Here is a 21,582-nt window from a genome sequence, read left to right on the forward strand (position 1 = left end):
ATCATGGTCTTTTCAGCTGTTCTTTCCTATCTGTGCAGTAATTTTCTAAAAGTAACCTTAAAGATGATAATAAAAATCTGCCTATGGAATGCTTTCTTATTGTAAAACACCAGAAAATTTGGAAGTGTTTTAGTACCATACTCTACAGATGCTACTAATCCTTTAAAAAGCCTGCTAGCATGATATTTTGTTGGCTTATACAGGAATTAGTATATCCTGAGACACAAAGTATAATGTTCTGGTTTGTTTTCAGTTTATTGACATGATTCAGTGCAGTGGACAGAGCAGACTGAGTAGAAAGGTAACACAGGACTGAACTGTAAAACTGAATGTGCAGAGCTACCTGGGGGTTGTGCGTTATGACAGATGGATATATTAATTATTAATTTGATGATAAAGTATTTTGGTAGGTAGACTGGATATTACACAGCGATAGTTTTATGTAAAATGTTCAGAGATGGTGGTATTTGTGCATTTTACATCTTTCCATATTTAATAGAGTAAAATCCCAGGCTATTTTAAGCAACTTTTAAGGTGCAGTTGCAGTATGAAGAGTGTCTAGCTTGTTCAGCAGTATTTACTTGACAGGATAACTAGTGTGCTATGCTTGAGTACCTCCAAGGGAGGCATTTTAACCTTACCACGATAAAAAATGAAGGGAAAAAAACACCTTTATTGATTGGAAGGGGAATAAGTGTATATCCTGCTTCATTGGATTTGCTATATCCATCGATAAGAAGTTCAGTAGCATTAAATATAGAAAGGAATAGAAATGAAGATCTAGTCTGAAAGTCTTTAATAACAATTGTATCTGTAGCTAATGAAGAATAAAAGCAATGCTAGAATGCAAACAGTATTTCTAATTAAATTTAGATTTGTGTCAGTGAAACTCTGCTCTCTCTTGGTAGGTAATTCTTTTTTTAAGTTAACATAAGAAGAGAGGTACCTCTGTCATATTTTTCTGCTTTTTAACATTTTCAGAATGGAAGACATACACCATAAAGAATTTACTCATAGAGGAGAAGAAAGTTTATCAGCAGACAGTGAAATAATAAAGAATATTGGAATTCTTTCCTGTTCAAACTTCTAGGCTTTGGCAATAATTTGCTCAGCAAGTGGCCTAGTTCTGATTTTACTCTATGTCTATTTAGGAGAGACAGAAAGATGTAGCTTTATCAAATCAGTGGTATTGCTGCAGTGGAAGCAGGTAGAGGCTCATATTATGTTTTAAAGATGTTGCTCTTCGTTGATCATAAGTTTATGTGAAGAGTGAATTTGCAAACGTGTCCTGAAAGATCACCAGATATTAAAGAGTTCATGTTCTTACTGAAGAAGAAGAAAGCATGGCAGTTCTTTTTCATTACACTGACATTTTTGTCAATAACACCTTCATCTGATGACCATATGGCTCTCCTTAGATATTTATGCAAAGTGTAATGGTAGCTAATTGTGTAAGATGGATTTTATAGTTGCATAGGCAGAGCTCATTTATATTCCCTAGACTACATTAGAGTTGTCTTCCAGATATTTCTATCTGCTGTTATATACCCATCAAATGCTGCAAATTGGATACACAAATGGGTTGTAGGGATTATGCTTTTTAATGTCTTCTATGCTGCACATAACATCATATTTGGCATATTAGCCCTTTCTATGTCACTAATAACTTTCATTAAAAGAAAGCTTGTTGGGGATGGAAAGGTAGACCTTTGCAGGTGAAGAACTGCTGAATTTGCCTCTGTTTCCCCATCTGTGTAGTGATGAAGGATCTTTTATATAATCATGAGAGTCTTAAAGATTATTTCATGTGTTGGATGGCAATGAAAAACTTATTTTAGAAACTGTAAAGGTGGAGTTTCCCAGCTTAGACGTATTTCTTTTGGTAACCTAAGCAAAATCTTTTGATAAAACAACATGTAGAAGTGGCACTTCGAGGCATGGTTTAGTAGACATGATGCTGTTGGGCTGACAGTTTTACTTTATGATCTTTTCCACTCTTTATGGTTCTATGAATAGTTTTGCTTGTTGTCTTAGATGTAACGTTCTTAATGATTTTTTCTTTATTTCTTGGAGATAAGTGAGGAAAAGTGCATTCTATGCAAGTATGACAACCCATTCCCCTCCACAACCTACACTAATTATGCATCATTAGTTGGTCATTCCTTGCTTTAGTTTCAAAGACTCACAGCTAGAACGCTGTTACCGGTGGTGCAGAAATTGTGCTGGCCTGGAGTACCAAAAAGATATGTTAAGAAGTATATTTGGCCTGTGCAGGTTATTCATCATCCTTATGTTTTTGCTTGGAATTCTTTTCCCTACCCTCCAGGTTTTCCAGAGCTACTCTTCCATATAATACATTCAGGAGGATGGAGGAACAATTTGACGCTTGGTGAGGAAGAATATGACATGGGGAAGGAGTTCAGTATTGCTGGCTTTTTTCTGTGGTGTTGGTGTTTCCTTCCTGAATTCTCGCTACAAAAGTAGTAAATTACAGATGATCCTGCAAGCTATTGCTACTGATTTTTTAGCTGAGATGTGGAATCATGCCTGTGGAATGTTCATTCACTTACTAGTTTAGCAGTCTGCCAAATTTGAAATGATTAATGCTTTATAACTGGGTAGATGTGAACCAAAGAGAAAGGAAAGGTCATCTTCCAGGGTTTTCTCTGATGAATTTATGAAACTTATTGTAAGAGCAATAGATGAGAAAAATGTCAGAGCATATTAAAAATAATAAAAATAGACCATAGGAGAAAGTGTTTGTCAGCTTTGACAGAGGGGTTTTTAGGAGATCCATATGTATATTCAGCATAAATATGACCCTATGATGTTTTATTTAAAATTATAGAATCATAGAATGGTTTTGGTTTAAAGGGAATGGGCAGGGGCGCCTCCCACTAGACCAGGCTGCTCAGGGCCCCATCCAACCTGGCCTTGAACACTTCCAGGGAGAGGACATCCACAACTTCCCTGGGCAACCTGTTCCAGAGCCTCACCACCCTCATCATGAAGAATTTCTTCCTAATGTGTAATCTAGGTCTTCCCCCTTCCAATTTAAAGCCATTCCTCCTCATCCTGTCACTACAAGCCTTGTAAAATGTCCCTCCCCAGCTTTCCTATAGGCCTCCTTCAAGTACTGGATGGCTGCTATAAGGTCTCCCCAGAACCTTCTCTTCTTCAGGCGGAACAACCCCAACTCTCTCAGCCTGTCCTCATAGCAGAGGTTCTCCAGCCCTCTAATCATCTTAATGTGGTTTTTTTTTGTTGGGGTTTTTTTGGTGTTTTGGTTTTTTTTTTATCTGTTCCTACAGTGCTATATACTTCTTCTGTTGGGGATTCCAGAAATGGACACAGTAAGTGCTCCAGGGGGGCTTTCAGGAGAGAGGAGTATCGGGTCCAACTGTCCTCCCAAAATCTAATGCCCCAAACTCTCTTATGCCCCAGAAAGGACGAAGGCTTTGATACAGTTTAGTAGTTGGTGCTAGTTCTCCAAGCTGCTATTTACCAAAAAAGATACTAGAAAAATATTGGTTCTGGTTAAAAAACATTTGATTATATATGTATTTGTTTTGAATATGCAGTGGGTATAAGACATATCACTGCAAACAGATGAAAAAGAGAGATGTCTCATCTCTGTCATAGGGATCATCCAGGTAGGTGTTCTATGAAAATCAATCATTTCCTTTCTACTGTGTTGGTTTATTGAGAGTGGAGCTATACTAACTATGTTTGTTAATTGCTATTTTATTTCCTGTCTCCACATATTTGTCGTAATTGATTGTGGTTTCTTTTTCAACATAGATGAAAAACAGTAGCATCAGAAATTTATTCTTGCTCTGTGTGATAATTATTTCTTGTAATTACACAGATGTATTTAATGTAGTGAAAAAATGAGTGCACAAACCTGGATTTGCAACTAGCTTGTCCCATTTTAGGTCCTTGCTCAATGCTTTCTCCCAGAGGAATGTGATGCTATAGAGTGAACAGTTTCTATATGTGTTAGCGTTTGTGTGGTCACTTATGATTTAAATGTGAAAGAGGTTACTGGATGTAGTTTGTCATCCATGGAAAAAACCCCAACAAAACCTAACCCATAGCTCCATGACTTTTCTTAAGGAAGGTATCTCTACATTTGATCTTTAGGATGCAGGACTTGGCACAACTTCGGGTATGTTAGTATTAAATAGTCTTCACTGTTGTCCCCTTTCAGCAATTGAGTCACTGACAGTAATCAAGACAACTCCAGAAAGTCTGAATTGAAGGATGATTGGTTTTCAAAGAGGGCTTCTCCTGTTGCGTTTTTAAAAATCTGGAAGAACTGCACGCTTACACTGATTGATTTATATTGCAAATGTGAGAATCTAGTATTAGCAAGAGCAAATCCTTTGCAAGAAAATTTGTTTGCTGGCTGGTAGACTTCGAGCTTTAGTGGAGGACAGGCAAAGGCTGTGTTGGTATATGCCCAGGAATAGTTCATTGGTATCGATACAAGTTGTAAGCTGACTTACATCATCCATCTAACTTCCATTAGACTCAATTCTATTATTTATGTTATTTCTGTAGTGCATTACTTGATTTTTATTGGAGTTGACCCTGCCACCACTCAAGAAATGGAGAAGCTTCCATTGATCTCCACAGTGCAGGATCAAAAATGCTTTCATGACAGTACATTCAAAGAGCATCTCAATAATAAAGTGGAGGGAGAATAGTCTCTTTTTTAGTACATAAGTGAGGTGTTCATGTTTAAGAAGGCATTATAGTTGTGAGGAATCTAGAACCTACATATCTGGAGACTGGTCTTGAAATCTCCATGTCTAGTTATTGGTTTGCAAGACAGTCTTGATGCCATTGTGTGCCTTTTCAGAATGCAGGATGCAGCCTATTTCCTGCCTTCAGGCTTTGTAATGCTTGCTTCTCTATGCCTTCTTTTCTACTGTTATGTACATAATTCCAGGTTGCAAAATTCTATGGAATTGTTTGATGACTGAAGCCATCTATGAAGCAGTAGATTGTCTTCTGGTTGACAGAAGAACTCAGGGGGTTTGAGTGGGCAGCAGTGATTTATTCAGCTAATGTATTAAGCAAGTGTGATGACATCTGTAGCTGTGTTGACCCATTTATATCTGTATTAAATTTAACCAGGAGTTTGACACGCTCAATCTTAAAGATTGTCATCATCTATTAATCAAAGCTGTAAAGAGTGTCCAAGGAACATTGATAATCTAACATGGCTTCCTGTAGAAAATAAGCCCTTGATTTTAGCTGAAGTAGTTTTTCTCAAGTGCAGTAGCCACTATACTGGTTTTGCTCTTCCACTTATTTTTTTCAAAATAATCAATATAGAATATACCACATTTCACAAGAAATATTTCTACTGATTAAATGGCCTCCCTGTTATCATTATGTATCTTCACACTTGTATTAATGTATTTTCTGTTTATTTTCCTTTGTGTTTGGGTTCACTGGTACCTAGTTTATTTTTCCCCTCCATGGAGGTCCTTTTGGATTGTGATAGTTGCCCACCTCATTGTTAAATCAAGTGTTCCAAATCCCTTGTATTTTTCTGTGCAGCATATTTTCCAGTCTTTTGGTCACCCTTGGTAATCATACCTGTACCTTTTCTAATTTTTGTCATCCTTCTTTCTCCCTAGATTTTTCAGTTTTATGTTCTTCTTCTGTGCAGATTGCATTACTGAATGCTAATGTTTAGCTGATATCTCACCAGGAGCCTTCAGGATTTTTTCTGAGGTACTTAGACTATTGGTGTTTCTTTTAAATTAGAAGGCTCCTATTTTTATCCAGAATACAGGTGTATGGCATGATAAACATTGATATAAAAAAAAAAAGAGTAGAATATTTGGTTGCCTGTTAGAATATTTTGACTAATGGCTTTGAAGAAAGAAGTGTGGGCAGCAAGTTGAGTGAGGGGACTCTGCCACTCCACTTTGCTTTGGTGAGACCTCACCTGGAGCCCAGTGTTCAGTTCTGGAGTCCTCAGCACAGAAGGAACATGGAACTCTTGGAGCAGGTCCAGAGGTGGCCATGAAAGATGGTCTCAGGGCTGGAGCACCTTCCGTATGAGGACCAGCTGAGAGAGTTGGTCTTGTTTAGGATGGATAAAAGAAGGCTCCAGGGAGACCTTATAGCAGCATTCCAGTACTGAAAGGGGGGCTACAGGAAAGATAGGGACAGATATTTTAGCAAGGCCTATTGTGACAGGACAAGGAGTAATGTTTTTAAACTAAGTGAGGTAGATTTAGACTTGATATAAGGAAGACTTTTTTTTACAGTGAGGGTGGAGAAACACTAGTACAGGTTGCCCAAGGAAGTAGTGCAGACCTCATCTCTGGAAGCATTCAAAGTCAGGTTGGATGAGGCTCTGAGCAGCCTGATCTGTTTAAAGATGCCCCTCCTCCTGTAGGGAGGTTGGGCCAGATGACCTGTAAATGTCTCTTCCAGCCCAAAGCACTCAATGATGCTTCTATAAAGTATGCACATTCAAAATTCAGTTGTTATATCCTGCTGTTTTTTTCCTACGTCGCTTAGATCAATTAATATGCATATCTCCATCTAATTAATCCTGATTCATAGTTTGATGTAATTGTCACTAACTCCCACTGCCCTTAATAGGAGCTAGAACAAGGCTTTACAGTGGAAAATCTTAAGTTGACACTTGAAAACAATCTCAAACTGAAAAAAAAAAAAAAATCCCATCAGATTTGGGCTGGCTATGGTCAGGAAATGTTGAATGGTGCACTTATTCATTATGTTTATATAGCAGTTTGAGATCTTTCAAGATAATTGGAGTAACTAAACTTATTTTAACTAATATTCTGAATACAGTAGAAGTGAGAAGATGGAGGTATTCTGAAAAAAACAGTTAAGAGTAACACCTTTGTTGTACATATAGAAAATGCCAGTAACAAGCAAGCGAGTTTCCTGTGAAAGTGTATGTAGACTCCATTAGTGAGTTCAGATGAACTTAATGAGGTAATTTTTAAATGGACATCAGTACAGATTAATGTCACATAATTTATATAGGACAAATGGAGATGGAACAAGTAAATGGATTGGCATGATATTTAAAAACACTTACAGTGCTAAAAAACTCCTGGGTAATTTCCCAGTGAAGAAATACAAATGAAGTAGGCAAACATTAGGCATATTTCAAGTGGCACTGAGGAAATTCTGTCTCTCCTGAAGATATTCCATATCAAAGGAAGCTCATGGGAGGTTATTTGCTCCCTGTGTCTCCATTGAGTACTTGCGGCAAATTAGCAAGGAAATTCATGCATCATAGGGAAGTCAGATTCAGTAAATGGAAAGCAGAGGATCCTGAAAGAAAAATCCTGAGTCCATTTTTTTCTGACATGAAAGGAAGTAAGTGAAAATGGGGGAAAATTGGAGAACTATATAATTAGTGACCAAAAAGTGGGTTCATATTAGTCAGGAATGCAATTTACTGATCAATTTAAAGCTATAAGTTTTAGCACATACTGAAAATAAATACAGTGAGAAAAGAATGATGAAAAAACATAGCTAAATTCCAAAAGGAACATCAGTGTACTTTGCTGGAATGATGAAGAGCACAGTGTGTTTTCCTAAAGGCTTTTAAAAATGAGAGTTTGGGTTACAAACAGATAAAACTTTGGAGTACCTCAGCTGTCTCAAAGGGTCGTTATATGGAAGGTCAATATTTAAAGCAGCTTTAATGGGAAAACTCAAAGTTAGATCAAGAATCATAAGGCTTTTCAGCTGTTTGTATAAGTACTTGAAACATGAAACTAAACGTAACAGTGATGAATGGGGGAGACATAAGAATGTGTAATTTTTACAACAGTTTTTACAGGGATCGTTACCAAATGTTTCCAAAGTTTAAAAAAAAAACAAAACAAAAAACCCCCTATAATTATAGAATCATAGAATAGTTTGGGTTGGAAGGGACCTTAAAACTCATCCAGTTCCAGCTCCCCTGCCATGGGCAGGGACACATTCCACTGAATAAGGTTGCTCAAAGCCTCATCCAACCTGGTCTTGAACAGCTCTGGGGAGATATTAGCGTGAATGAGGTGGGTAAGAGTCTACTGAAAACAGATAAGAAATAAAATGGAGTGAAACCTAGGAAGTCACTAACCCCATCACCTTCTGCACAAAACAGTGTGTGTTGTTCACCTGGACTTCAACAAAGCCTTAGGTACTAATTCCCTCAACCTTCTCAAAGACAAACTTGCAAGACAGATTGAATCATAGAATTGTTTATTTGGAAAAGACCTTGAGATTATCAAGTCCAAGCATATCAGTCCACTACTAACCTATATCCCTGAGCACCTTGTCTACCCACCTTTTAAATACTTACAGAGATGGAGACTCCATCTCTCCCCTGGCTAGCCTCTTTCAGTGCTTGATAACCCTTTCGGTGAAGAAATCTTTCCTGGTGTCTAACCTGAACCTCCCCTGGTGCAATTTGAGGCCATTTGCTTTTGTCCTGTCACTAGTTACTTGGGAGAAGAGACCAACAGGGATGGGTAGGAAACCAGCTAACAGGTCACATTCAATGGCTTTTATTGTCACAAATGAAGTCCTCCAGGGCACTTATGCTGGGCCCCAAGCTGTTCCACGTCTTCATAAGTGATCTTTTATTTTGTGTAATTAGTTATTTTTCTAAACTGGAAAAACTCAGTTCTATAAACACATTTTGATAACATAAATTGAAGTAAAAATGGGTGGGGATGTTCATAGGAAAGTGCTTGAGAGGGAATAGTGTTTTCTTTATGGGCTATATTTTTCCAGCAGCAGCAAATATTAATTTCTCTGACAGTTATTTGAAACGTGCAAAGAAATACTGCACTCCAAGGGAGGCCAACAGTATTCAGGCACAGAAGCTGATGTGCTGAGGGAAAATGTCTATTCTTTTCCTTAACAGTAAGTAAAACATTTTGAAAAGTATAAATACTATAGCACTGAAACACAAGGGGAGTAATGCGATAGGATTACTAAAGTGAAAATTCATATTGGCTGAGTATTAGGAAGAAATGATTGACAGGGAGAATAGGTTATGCAGTGGAGCGCTTTCCCAAAGGTATTGGTCTCAGTCTTCACAGATGCATTTCAGAGTAGATATAAAGAAGGAAAAGCTATTCTGTGAGGAAACATCCTCTTCTTGGAGAGCTCTGCCAGTGGACTTAATAGATTTGCTACAAGTTATTTCTGTGAATCAGAGATGTGTTATGAATTTTTGCTTGTTGAAAGAAGTTTTATAACATTTCTGATATAGTGAGTCCATGTTCCTCACACACTTAGTAAATAATTATCCCATAACAGTATTTTATATATATTAGTTTTACAATTCTGTGAAATAGATTTTTTTTAAAGAGGAGGAAGAAATAGGTGAGCGTGGAGGGTGTAGGATATTTGTGTTCTGGCATGGGGAGTGTCTAGGGAGGGAACTCTGGAAGATTACAAACCCAGTGATTTCACAGTCACCTGGATTTAATCTTTTATTCCTAGTTTTTCTTCCTACCTTCTAAGGCTTATTAGTGTTCTGCACAACAATATTAACTTAAAAATTATCGCAAGGAAATGAATATAGTTCTTTAAATGACCTGACATTGAGAAAAAAGCTTTGGCCCCCACATGTGAGAAATATTTCTTCAAGAACTTGTGTATGCTTTGCATAGGAACAAGCTGGAACCAATAGAAAGGGGCTCAGGAGGTTTTAGTAATTAATAGGATGTCCTGAATACAAATGTTTGTTGTTCCAGCAGGAAGGACACTCTTTTCATACTAAACAGCACTCAATGTTGACAAACTTCCGATGTAGACATCCTGCTTGAAGTGATGTGTGTTATCAATTATATAGTACTTCTTTCCACTTTCAAGAAATACCTAAAAGGAAGAAACTAAAAGTACTCACAGACATGTTTTAGTCCCTTGAAGTGGCTTGAGCAATACTGCTGGTCAATCACTGTGTTGACTGTCTGTTTCCATGTGCTTTTTCCGTCTTTTGGTTTTTGTTGTGCCCATGCAGAAATGCCAGAATTTGGAAATGACTGAGAATTTCTTGAGCCAATAAGTGAGATGCTTAAAATAACTACCATAAGGAAAAATGTCTTCCTTTACATTAAGGCAATTTTTATGGATAATGCTTATTTTGTTTTCAAAAATGGAAAATTAAATTCCAGTCTTCATACTTTCCCATTCCATATGACCAGTCTGCATATGTCTCTTAGATGATACAAGGTGCAGCAACACCTGGATTAAAATGTAAATATGCAAGATACAGGCAAATCTATTCCAAAAAAATGTTTGGAAAAAAAAAATATTTGTCTATTTACATCAATCGCTGTATTTGGGAAAGGTGAGATATTTTGCTCTGTATGAGATAAAGCAAATTAGAAGAGGGTGAAGTGTAGATTGAATTTTGAAAGATAATAAGAATAAACTCACAAAGCTAGCTAGAACTTAGCAGGGAAAAGTTGATGAGCCTTTTTCTTCCAGAGACACAGAACAGAAATTCTCAACTTATTATCCTGGATGTTATAAGGCTGCAAACTTGTTTAAGAGCAATGTTCATATGTGTTTGGATGATTACTGCCTGTATTCTTCTCCATTTCATTAGTCAAGATTCTTCTTCCTTTACTAGAAATGTTAATTTTTAAAGAATATTTAATATGAAATTGTAGTAAGTAATATGTATTTTTGACTGCATCCCTGGCATCTTTTCTGCATTAACTAGTAATACATCACATTAGCAATAGAAACTTTGGTTTCTGTAAAAACTACAGGAGTTAGCTGGTCTGTTCTGTGCTTTTTTTCAGTTGGGGACCCATTTGCTTTTAGGGACACACACAAACTTCACTGAGCTGACCTGTGAAGAAGTCAACTTATGAGAGGTGACTGTGTGAACTTGAGTTGTTTAGCCTAGAGAAAAAGAGGCTGAGGAGAGACATTGTCACTGTCTAGAGCTACCCAAGAGGAGATTGTAGTGGGGTAAATGTTGGTCTCTTCTCCCAAGTAACAAATGATAGGATGAGAGGAAATGGCCTTGGGTTATGCTGGGAGAGGTTCAGAATAGACATGGGGAAAAAATGTCTTCACTGAAAGGGTTATCAGATACTGGAAATGGCTGCCCAAGGGGGTGGTTGAGTCAACATCCCTGAGGGCATTTAAAAAGATATGTAGATGAGGTGCTCAGGGATATGGTTTAGTAGTGGACAGGTACAGTTGGACTTGGTGATATCAAAGGTCTTTTCCAACCAAGTGATTCTATGACCAGAAAACTTTTCATTACTGTAAAATAGCACTGGTTGTAAAGTTCATACCAAACTCATCTGTTTAAAGGGTGCTCTTTTCCACATATGGAGTATGAAGCAGTCAGACTTAAATAGACTTTATAGTCTGTTTCCAAATCAGTACTTGAAAACTTTATGTATAATCATTATATTAAAATTTTCATTAGTTTTATTTGGGCAATCTTGAAATCATAGAATAGTTTGGATTGCTAGAGACCTTAAAACCCATTCAGTTCCAACCCTCCTGCCATTGCAGGGACACCTTCCATTGGATCCTGTTGCTCAGAGCCTCATCCTTTCTTTAAAGCCTGTGAACCAACCCATACTTTGTCCTTGAAGAATTAAGAAATTTATTGAAGTGAATCCTTTATTCTCAATGTATTGATTACTGTTATAAAAACAAATGAAAACTTTCCAGGATGGGAGAAGACTTGTAGAAGTAAATTACTTGTGTGCACATCACTTAACAGTTTTTGTTGTGGTATCTGACCTTTTTCTGGGTCCAATTTGATTCAGAGCAGCTGAATCTGTTAAAAGTAGCTGAAATCTGCTATTTACAGATAGCAATAAATGTAATTATAGTTATTCTACAGATTATTTGTTCTAGTAGCTGTAATTTATTTCTTTTCTCAGAAATCTAAGAGTGAAAGCCAATGCATTTTTTTCTGCTTCATGTTTTAGGAGGAATGTACTATTGGTGCTTGCTCACAGGGTTGTGTTTTAAAACTGAATGTACACACATCCCCACATGTAATTGTTAGTTAAAAAGGAGAGAGGGGTGAAAATTAAGAGTTTGTGGGGTATTTGTCCTCCTCTCCCCTGGGAAAAAATCTCACAAATTAAACTGTACTAATTGTATTTCTTTCAGAATGTATTATGCTGTAATGTTAGGCTTCGAGGACTTAATTTCAAAATTATATTTATTTAGGAAGTGGCACTTTACAATTCACTTTTAATTTAGGCAGTTTTTAAGACAAGAATTATAACATCCAGTTAGTTAAAATTAATCAGTATGCCATCCTTTGTTTTCTTACAAGCTTAGAGGAAGTTGTTAGGAAGCATAAAAGTCAAGTTCATAATTCTTAAGAGGTAGATTTAGAAATAGCTTGACTTACAGCAAAAATAATGTCATGATACTGGTGTATCTGTTGAGTCAATTATTATTAATAGCCAGGGTAACTAAGAATTTTAGTTTCCAGGCTTGTCTTTTGAAAGTATATTGTCTGAATGAGGGGACCAATTTCTTTTGATGTAACCTTTCACTGTTTGAAAGAAAGCTTAAAGTTTGAAACAGAAGTGAAATAATGCACTCTAGATGAAGTAAAAAGCATTTCAAAAGCTTACAGATCAGTTTGAAATCTGATTAATATTAATCCTGAACTACTTTTTTTTTTTTTCCTGAGAATTAAAAAATATATAGTATGCACATCCTTTCAGTCATTATACTTGCTCATATAAATCTGGCTGGATTTTAGCCAGAAGACTGTATTTTCGAAACAGTACTTGAGTGTTAGGTCAAGGTCTTGTATGGCTGTTTATCATAGAATCACCAGGTTGGAAAAGACCCACCGGATCATCGAGTCCAACCATTCCTATCAAACACTAAACCATGCCCCTCAGCACCTCGTCCACCCGTGCCTTAAACACCTCCAGGGAAGGGGACTCAACCACCTCCCTGGGCAGCCTCTGCCAGTGCCCAATGACCCTTTCTGTGAAAAGTTTTTTCCTAATGTTCAGCCTAAACCTCCCCTGGCAGAGCTTGAGGCCATTCCCTCTCATCCTGTCCCCTGTCACTTGGGAGAAGAGGCCAGCTCCCTCCTCTCCAAAACTTTGTTTCAGGTAGTTGTAGAGAGCAATGAGGTCTCCCCTCAGCCTCCTCTTCTCCAGGCTAAACAACCCCAGCTCTCTCAGCTGTTCCTCATAAGGCCTGTTCTCTGGACTTGCTCCAGAGCCTCAACATCCTTCTTGTGGTGCATCCGCGTGTGCATCCACTGAACATCTACATGTACTCATTGAACGCTATCCTGCCCCCCCCCCCCTTTTTTTTCTGTTTTGTTGAAAACTAAATGTATCACTTGTAGGTACAGGTAACAACCCTGAAAAGTTTGAAAAACAAGTGGCACAAAGAAACCCCACGGTTGCTGTTTTGAAAATGCCTCTTTTCCTTTTGAGATGAAGCTTTCGGGAGATGGCAGGGAGGGGTGTGTTTATGTTTTCTAAAGGAAGTGTATATAAATGGAAATAGCACAAGCAGGTCATGTTTTAAAAGAGAAATTATTAATGTTTGAAACAGTGTGCCTACATGTTAGCCTCTTGGTATCTTTCATCTTCATGAATCTCCAGTCTGAAAGCCAAGCAGTCCCAAAGGGCTGGATTGTGCCTTGAGTGTGATGCTAGTCGAAGCAGAAAGGGCCTATCCTTATGTTTTCTGGTGACTTCACATGGATGCACACAGCAGGATTTAGTCTTACACCCTGGTACTGTTCATTGACGTAGTAAGACTCGTATCTTATAGAGATTTTTTCAGTTTTGTTTTTTTTTCCCTACTTACTAAATACTGTCTTCAGGTATGCTATCTAGTCAGGCTATTCTGAATTCATTTTCTGCAAAGAGGCAAGTGCTTTTCTTCTTTGTCAACTACAGGAATTGTGAGACCCACCTCACTTTTTTTTTTTTTTACCTTATCTGTTGTATTCTAGTGAATTTAAATTTTTATTAGACATTATCATCCACTTGATACTTAATTCTGTATCAGTCTTTACGTAACGGGCTTTCTCAGTAAATAGTGGCTTCAGTGGGGTTAAGACCCTACTACAGAGAGCAGAATGGTCTTGTAGATGTGACTGCTGAATTCTTGTATCCATTTCATGTATACCCTTTATGATTTTTTAATTTCATACATAATACTTCAGTGAATATAGGCAGTAAATCATTTTTGCCTGACACATTTGCCTGAGGAAAAGCCTATCCCCCTCACCTTTTCTGATCTGATATTTCAAACCATTTCAAAATATGCTTGATATAAAAGGTAGCTTCAAGTTGAAGTGGTTGAAATGAAAAAAAAATTCAAAGCATTTTAAGGTGGAGACAAATGTCAGAATGTTGCTGAGTTATTCCATTGATGTACACAACGACATGAGGAAGTGAGAAATGCTTAATTGCACTGTCTGCCCTTTACTAAGAATTAGTGGTTTTCGTAATTGTTTTCCAAAGAAACACTAGGAGGCATGTTTATTGTGACAGACACACGTAAGCAAAGGCATTTTAGGTAACCTACAGCATTTGCAGCAGAGTGTACTTTTCAAAGTTTGCATATGTATTAGATTACAAGAACCAGTAATTGCTTGTGTAAAAGTACTTGTAGGTAGCTCATTTTATATGGCAAGATGCTCTTCTTGAATGTTACTGAACAAAGTTTGTAGTCTTATTTGTTTCTACTGGTTATCTGTCAAAAGAACTGATTTTCTTTGTGGCTGAGGACCTCTTACTCAGTACAGAACCAAAAGGGGATTTTATTATCTGACATTCCTTTAGCACTAAACTGATGCCAAAGTCTCACACTTGGAGGTTGTCTGGCAGAATCAGACACTTTAAGCACTCAGCTTAAGTGTGCACACTCTGCTTTGTTCTCTCACTGCACTAAGATGCCACATCTTGAAAACCAAATAATACAGCCCTGTTCCTTGTCATTATAATGATCATAATGAATTTGGATTAGTTCAGCAGGTTTAGTTTGGAGTACAGCTTTAGCCTCAGTAAGATCTATTAACATAAAGGTGTCTCATAGGTAGTCTGTGCTTAAAGATACCTTAGATATAAAAGAGATGCTTTAGAATCATGCCATGAATTACATTAATCCTTTTCCTCAAAGTTTATGAAACACTTTTAGCCATACGCGTTGTGCAATATAAGGATCAGCTTCTGAGCTGGATGAGCCTAGCTTTTCCTCTTTTCTGTTGCAAGTACTGGGTTTTTATGTATCTTTTCAGGAAATATAGGTTGTTTAGAAAAGGACTGTGAGCACAGGATGGAGTGCAGAGAAACACATTGCCCAGTAGCCTTGAGGTTTACCTCTATTTAACTGAAAAATGGTGAAGGAAGAGTTGCCTTTGAAACATATGCAGCTTGATACTCTGTTCCTTGAGTTGGGATTATAGCAAAAATTTTGCTTGAATTACAGAAAATAACTTCCAATTGTCCCTGGTGACTGAGAAGACAAAGATTGTTTCAAAACACTGATGGGAGGAGTTAATGAAGTTGGAAAGCAAAAAGGGATACATGAAGAGGATTGTAAGGATTCATAAGAAATTGCAGATGAATGTTTGGAAGAATATTCATGGATGTAGAGTGTGACGTGTTCTTGGAAGACAAGTGACAGGAAAGTTAGCAGTGTAGTTAGTGGGTGGTAATTTGAGTTTAAGAAAAAAACAACAAAGCCAAACCCAAACTATTTACCTATCATGGTAGGGCAGAATTTAGCCAACAAATCGTTGCCGTATTAATATTGCAAATTTAAATCGGAGAGCTGCTGATCTAGCTAGAGGCTTTGCTAGCTCCCAGAATGGGAGGAGGAAAGTTTCTATAGCTGGAGAACAATTAGCTAGCCTCACAGAACAGGTAGTCAGCTAACAGAGCTGGAGTGGAAGGATGGTATTGCCATGAAAGTTGGCCATAAATTCATACGATAGTCATAGCATTTCAGCTTAGGATTCAAGGGCTGTTTTCCCCTCAGTGGAACAGAAGTTTTTTTCAAACCAGGAATTGGGAAATGTAGCAGACGACCCCAAACCAGAAAGCAGCCAGAAACCCTCACAGCCAAGAACAAGCTATTCAGCTGGATGCAAGGGCAGTAACCTAGGCAAGTGAAAGAGAAGGGAAAGAAAAAGCCAGTCAGAGTTTTATTATTCTGGAGAAATAATGAGGTTAAGCTGTAAGAGAAGCTGAAGTAAGGAAGGAAGGAAAGCTAGGAAGGAGTGGAATAAACCCCCCTCATTTCTCCAAAAGATGTGTAGAATTGTTGTTCTACATTTAATTGGAGCCTACAGATGTTTTACGTATGTTTTCAAATGTGTTTAATATGGAAAATAAGAGATTTATTCAAATATCTTTATGGTTATGTATATTAGTAACTGGTAATTTTTAGCAGATTTTTCTTAGTTTGTCTGCAGATCACTCACTTCCCAAACTTGGATTCTCAGCTGAGTCCATTTTAGTGTTTCTCTTAAATCTGTGTTTCATTCTTTTGCTCGTTTTGTGACCACTTCCATTTTTCCCCATATGGCTCGGCCCCTAATTAAAGCTGACATTTTAGGTTCATCATCCGCATTACTTTTAGATGCACTAGAGTTATTCCTTAGAACATCCTTTTTACATTTACATTGGTTTTACCTTTTCCCATAAATTGTTTCTTGAATTTGAAGCTTTAAGTGGTAAAGAGTGGAAAAATCTAGCATATAAGGAATGTTATGCTAAAGAAATAAGGCTTGTACAATGGCAATAAGTGTTCTGCTTTACAGTGCCTCTTTCTTGCAGTCCCTAAAGACTGAGAATCATAGAATGGTTTGGACTGAAAGGGACCATGAAGGTCATGTAGTCCAACCCTCTGCAGGAGCAGGGGCATCTTTTACCAGGTCAGGTTGCTCAGAGTCCCATTGAACCTGACCTTGAATATTTCCAGGACTGAGGCCTCCACTACCTCCCTGAGCAACCTTTGCCAGTGTTTCACCAGAAATACTGAAGTTCTTCAGAGTTCTTCTGCTTGGTCTTGGACAGGAAGGGTTAATGGAGAAAAAGGAAAACCAGCATGTATTAGACTTTTCTGCAGTATTGGTCTTTGGTAACTCTGGCTTCAGGGTGAAAGAAAGGGGAGAAAAAGGCTGAAATCCAGCACAACAATTTAGTCACTTGTAGCCCATTCTTTTCTCAAGGAGTCACTGGAGGTTCCGTATAATTTGTTTTCTTCCTTAGACTTTACTTAAAATATTAATGCAAAGCCACTTTTGTCTCAATTAATACATTTTGTTTTCCTTTTCATAATTTTTGTTTCACTTGTTTTTGTTTCATGACATGTCTTGGTAAAGGCTTTATTCCTGCTTGAGAGCCAACTGGGCTTCTGTGGAAGCAACTTGTTTCTAAACTCTGCAATTTAGATGTTGCCAAGAAATTTCCATGAGTCTTTGCCATGGGAAGTGAAAAACAAAACAAAAAAACGGAAAGAAAACTTGAACTGGTTCCTTAAAAAGAGAAAGCATAGCAACCCCAGTCAGAAACATTTAGCAGTGTGACAGATGACAGCAGGACATACAAAGAATAACAAAATAGACTATTGAAGAGAAGAAAAAAGATCTTCAGAAGATGTGTGACCACAGCAGGGTGAAAAACATAACAATCCCATTATCAAGGTTGTTAAAAAAAATGTTGGTTCTTTTTTTTTTTAACTTCTAATATAACATGTTATTTGATATGCCAGGAACCTAGGGCATAAAAAGGCATTTTCTGGCTTCCTCTTTAGATGTCTCTATTCAGGCAGTCAAAGTAGGAGAGAAAATAAACAATGATCTCTGAGATTAGCATTTGAAACTCCAGCGGAAGAGATCAGTTTGCCTGGAAAGCCAGCTATCACAACTCCATTAATTCTGCAAATAGGTGAGGTATGCATGTAACTGAGGTGACTTTCCCAGTACTGCACAGTGAATCTAAAGAAAAGCAAGTAAAAAGTTTCACAGGGCAGTGCCCAGGGCAATGAGGCTGGTAAAGGACTTAGAGTACAAGTCCTGTGAGGAGCAGCTGAGGGACCTAGGATTCTTCAATCTGGAGAAGGCTGACTGGACACCTCCTTGAAAGGAGGTTGTAGTGAGGTGGGTGCCGGTCTCTTCAACCAAGTAACAAGTAATAGGATGAGAGGAAAAATTTATTTACTGAAAGAGTAGAGAAGCATTGAAAGAGGCTGCCCAGGAATGTGGTGGAGTCTGTATCCTCAGAGATGATAAAAAAACCCATGTAGATGTGGTGCTTCAGGTCAAGGTTTAGTAGGCAAGGTCGTGTTGTTTTGATGGTTGGAACTGATGATCTTAGATGTCTTTTCCAACCTCAATGATTCTATGATTCAGGATACACCTATTACTTTTTGCTGTGATTCTGTGAGTATTGGATTAGTTTCTACAACTGTATGTATCTGTTACTGTAAGGTGATAATAAAATGGTTGGTAATTATGGTATTTTTCCTGAACCAAATGGTGAACTACTTGTTTCATTTTGTTTGCATTCTTTTAACATCATTAGGGGTAGAATAGTGATGGTTTTCAGATGTATAGTGGACCTCCACGTGCAGTTCATAGTGATAGCCCATATAATTACACTATTTTTTTACATTTTTGGGGAGACTCATTTACCTTCCTAGAATTTGCCATAACTACGTATGTTTTCAGTGAACAGAAGTTTTAAAGTTATCTGATGCGTAATTTATCCTATAATATTGAGAAAGATGAGTGCAGCGAATGTTCATGTTGCTCGGTTACAGAAACAATAAACATCCTTAATGTTTGTCTCTGGTTATCCATTCAGTGTGGCACTAAAGAACTAGCCAAGTGTATTATCATGGCACAGTATAACTGCACTTTTATGTTTACCTTGAGACATGTATTGTTCAAGGCCAGCTTTTATTGAGTTAGCTTTTGATGAGATTGGGCGTAGTTTATTTTTCTGTTTGAATGGTGAATGTACTCTGGAACTGCATACTAGAACATTAGAATACCATACTCTCTTTTGTTATAATGGCTGCCGTCTTCCTTAAAAAGAAATGGGAGGGGGCTGACAACTTTTGGGAAATGCGTATGTAAATATGATTAGCTCTGGACAAAACTCCACTAGACCTGATGCTGGTAACACAAACTTAAGTCTTCATACAAGTTTCTACCCTGTGAGGAAATAATGTATCCATTTTATAGAGAAGTAGAAAGTTCTCTATAAGGCATTAAGATGCAGGTTAAGCCCAGAATTACTGATTCTAGCTTCTAATAGCAAGCATTATTCTGATTGTTTTCTTTCTGCCTTGTAGGACAAAGTAGTCTGGGGAGAGTGTATCGCATTTCAAACCACACTTGTTATATACATAAAGCTATAAATAGTATAACAAAGCTATATGATCATGGTGTAGGAACAATATGATAGCCTTGAGAAAGTCCTTTTCATTACAGGGGGCCTACAAGAAGGCTGGGGAGGGGCTTTTCATCAGGGAGTGCAGGGATAGGATGAGGCGGATAGGGAGGTTTTAACCTGAAAGAGGGGGCATTTAGGTGAGATATTAGGAAGAAATGTTTTCGGACAAGGGTGGTGAGGCACTGGCATAGGTTGCCCAGAGAAGTCATGGATGCCCCGTCCCTGGAGGTGTTCATAGCAGGGGGGTTGGAACTGGATGAGCTTTAAGATCCCTGCCAACCCAAACCATTCTATTGTTCTATGATATTTTTCAAAAGCTGCTGCCCTGGGAGGTGGTAGGCCTAAGAAAGCCATTTTACATTTCCAGTCATTAAATATTTTTTTTTCTCCTATTGGATAATTTAAGCCATGTTCAGTGCTTCTTTGGACTTGGACAATCAATAGCTTTCATGTGAATTTCTCTACCCTTCTGCCACCATAGAAGAGCCAAGTCCAATTTTAGTAGAGTGCCTTGAGAGTTGAGTGTGCTTTATTTCCACTCGATGGCTTGGGGCGCTTAAAGTGGGCAGCAAGAAGAGACAGGAGAATGTCAATCCCATAGATACACATTCCATGGAATTTGTGGTACTGTGGTTGATTAAATCGGCTTTTGGATTTTGGTTTGGTTTTTTTTTTTACCCCCTAGCTGTATTAGGTTGAGCTTTTTTTGAGCTGAAACTTGAAGAGCAGTTTCCCAGACCATGTTAGTTGACTTAAAATAATTCAACAAGATGTATGTGCTCTTTTTTTCTCCAAGTATCTATACCATGGAGCCCTGTCCTGTTGCTCTGAGGCTTATGTCCCACTCAGCAGGACTCTGCAGTCACTTGGGTTTTGTTTTGGTGCTCAAAACAAACTTCTTTCTAAGCACTCCACACTGCCACCACCACAAACAGGCATCCACCCCAGGAAAATTAAAACCATTTCATTTGAATATAAATCAATTGTTTCCTTGGAACTTTCATTATCCTTTCTAATCTTTTCTCTGTGTTCAGAAAACAAAGCCAGTTTATAAAGTCAAGTAATCCTAGAGGCTTGAATAGCAGTTGTCGTTCATACTATGTGCTTTCATGTTGCATTCAGAAATACACCTCACTGCAAACATTTGAACTGCACGTCTTTAAGTTTTGTGTAAATACTCTGTAGGTTATCATGTTGCTTGATATATTCATTTTGGAGCCCGGAAATTCATTGAGGCACGGTAACAAAAGACAAGTCTGTGAGAAGCTGATATTCATGGGTTAGTTCAAAACCATTCAGCAAATACCCCAAAAATACATGGTGATTCTCAAAGGTCAGTTTTCCCTTTGGATTTCTGGGGAATGTGATGCTATATTCACCAGGTAGTCCTCAATGAGCATGGAAATGGATGCCCTGTCCCTGGAGTTGTTCAAGGCCAGGATGGATGAGGCTTTGAGCAACCTGATCGAGTGGAAGATGTCCCTGCCTACAGCAGGGCTTTTGGAACTGGATGAGCCTTAAGGTCCCTTCCAACTCAAACTACTCCATAATTCTATGAAATTCCAGTGGCTGTTAAAGCAGGCTGATAAAATTGCCTCAGTCTTCACTCACTGTAAGTCCCATTGCTGCAGTTTTTGACATCAGCAAGTTATCTGCAATTGACTTCACTGTGCAGTATAAAATTGCAGGTTAGCAGCACTTACTTGAGCCATTTTGGATAATACTGGCTTCCATTTTAGAGAATTATCACAGAATCATGCAGTGGTTTGGTTTAGAAGGGACCTTAAAGCTCGTCTACTTCCAGTTCCCTGCCATGTACAGGAACGCATTCCATTGGACCAGGTTGCTCAAAGCCCCATCCAACCGGGTCTTCAAAAGCCTCCAGGGACGAGGCATCCATGACTTCTCAAAGTTTCATGAAAATATGAAAATATTGCTTTATGGTAACATAAGGACTTATGTGATTAACTTTTTTTTAACAGATTTAGAGGCTGGGTTCATCCATTAATTCAGATAGCAGTTAGAAAGTATTTTTTCCTTACCCCTCCCTATTAAGGAAATAGACAAGCTCTTCAGAGCGAGATCATAACATAGATGCTCTGTGCTCCTGATTTCTCCTTAATTCTCAAGGAAA

General features: G+C 38.0%; 1 protein-coding gene across 29 annotated transcripts in view; it reads left to right on the forward strand.

The window, feature by feature from the left end:
• NRXN1 (neurexin 1) overlaps positions 1-21,582 on the forward strand; it is a 790,728-nt gene that overhangs the window by 281,123 nt on the left and 488,023 nt on the right. Inside the window, exon 1 of one of the 29 annotated variants that reach the window (XM_069850417.1) lies at positions 7,668-7,673. The exons of the other annotated variants lie outside the window; for them this stretch is intronic. The gene's annotated coding sequence lies outside the window, so the exon portion shown is untranslated. Of the gene's footprint in view, positions 1-7,667; positions 7,674-21,582 lie in introns of those variants that run through there. 29 annotated transcript variants of the gene reach the window in all.

Source organism: Phaenicophaeus curvirostris, chromosome 2 (genome assembly GCF_032191515.1).
Source record: "Phaenicophaeus curvirostris isolate KB17595 chromosome 2, BPBGC_Pcur_1.0, whole genome shotgun sequence".
Classification (NCBI taxonomy): domain Eukaryota; kingdom Metazoa; phylum Chordata; class Aves; order Cuculiformes; family Cuculidae; genus Phaenicophaeus; species Phaenicophaeus curvirostris.